Source organism: Hordeum vulgare, chromosome 5H, assembly GCF_904849725.1.
Source record: "Hordeum vulgare subsp. vulgare chromosome 5H, MorexV3_pseudomolecules_assembly, whole genome shotgun sequence".
In the NCBI taxonomy this organism is placed as follows: domain Eukaryota; kingdom Viridiplantae; phylum Streptophyta; class Magnoliopsida; order Poales; family Poaceae; genus Hordeum; species Hordeum vulgare.
The window spans coordinates 180,860,696-180,862,725 of NC_058522.1; positions in this window are offsets into that span (position 1 = coordinate 180,860,696).

The window sequence follows — 2,030 nt, forward strand, 5'->3', positions numbered from 1 at the left end:
TGATCACTCTTTTTGCTTCAAACTTGATCTCCAACGGGAAGAGCTCAATCGCCCATTTAGCCATGCAGCCAGTGGTGTCGCTATTGTGCGAGATTTCCGACAAGGGGGCATCACTGATCACTTTGACAGAGTGATCGTGGAAGTAATGGACCGCCTGCTTAACGGTTACATGGATTCCATAAACCAGTTTCTGGTAGTGCAGGTACCATTGCTTGGAGGGAGTCAATACTTCTGAGATGTAATGGATGGGCCTTTGTACATTGTATGTTCTGCCTGCTTCCTCGCACTCTATTGTGAGATTGGTGCTAACCACTTGGCTAGTGGCAGCGATGTACGGGAGCAAGGGCCCCTGGCTTCTCGGAGTAGCTAACACCGGCTGGGTGGAAAGAAAAGCCTTGAGTTGGTCGAATGTGATTTGCTCTTTGTTGCTCCACTCGAATCTGTTAAAAAATTACAACAATCGGTAAAGAGGAAGTGCCTTTTCACCGACTCTCGAGACGAAGCGGCTCAGAGCCGCGAAGCAACGTGCAAGCCTATGCACATCATGGATGGGATCTGATCGTCTCATTTGGACTATGCCGTTGAGTTTATCGGGATTGGCATTGATGCCTTATTCGGAAACGAGGAGACCGAATAGCTTAACAACCAGCAAACGGAAAGTGCAGTTTGCGGGTTAAGCTTGATCCCGAAGTCTTGGAGGTCCGCGAAGGCTTCGGCGAGGTCGGTTAGGAGGTCGGAACCTTTCCTCGACTTCACCATGATCGTATCATTGTATGCTTCGACATTCTGACTGATATGTTCGTGCAGACACTTCTGGATTATAGCCTGGAATGTAGCCCCATCATTTTTAGTCCGAATGGCATAGTCATGTAAAAAACACCCGAATGGGGTGATGAAGGCCGTTTTTATTTCATCGGGTCCATACATTCAGATCTGGTGGTACCCGGAGTACGCATCGAGGAACGACAGATGTTCACATCCAGAAGTGGAATCTACAATCTGATCTATGCGGGGGTAAAGGGAAAGGGTCCTTCAGGCAAGCCCGATTGAGGTGCTTGACGTCAATACACATTCGGAGTGAATTGTTCTTCTTCGGCACCATGACCACTTTCGCAAGCCACTCGGAGTGGTAAACCTTGCGGATGAACTCGGCAACTAGGTGCCGAGCGATCTCCTCACCGATCGCCTTGCGCTTCTCAGCGGAGGGACGACGCAAATGTTCCTTGATGGGATTGACCTTGGAGTTTGTCGGATTTCCGGCTTCGGAAAACCCTCAAGATTCAAACTCAGGGGCGTGTACGAAGATCTCCCATGGCCTAAACTCACCTAGCTCGCTACTCGATGGGAAAAACAAGGAACTCACTCGAAGGTGAGGAAGACACAGAACACAACAATTTACCCAGGTTCGGGCGGCTATGAAGCGTAATACCCTACTCCTACATTGGTGGATAGACTCTCTTGGAGGAGGTTGGAAGAACTAATACAGTGCTCGGGAGCCTCTGGAGGCTGTGTAACTTTGCATGGTGCTCGTGGGTGAATGAATCGCTTGGATCCCCTTCTACGAAATATCCTATCCTCTATATATAGTGGCGGTCCGTGTCCAATTCCCTTATCGTTTCGACGGGAAGGGATCCCACAACGACCAATTTCGAAGGGGGACAGGGGAACATGCTTCCCGTGTCTAAAGGTGGTCTTCGCCTACAAAGTAGCTGCCAGTGCAACTGGGGCGGGTTCAGGGATGACGTCCGTCCCGGCGGCGGGCAGCCATGGTCATGTTGGACCAGAATGGGAACCTTTTGGAGATGCCTTGGAAACCTCTATTACGTCCTTGCCTCCTTTCCACTAAAGGGGAAACTGCATCACCCCGCTGTCTATGGCTTGCCTATCCTTCTCTTGCGTCATCCTTGACTCCTGAAGACGAGCCTCGCCTTAGAATATCCGACGCTCCGAAGGTGTCCTGAGGAGGCCCCCTGGGGGTCTTGATGTCGTTCCTCCTCATGAGGATTGGACCATCATGAGGGCCTTGCCTT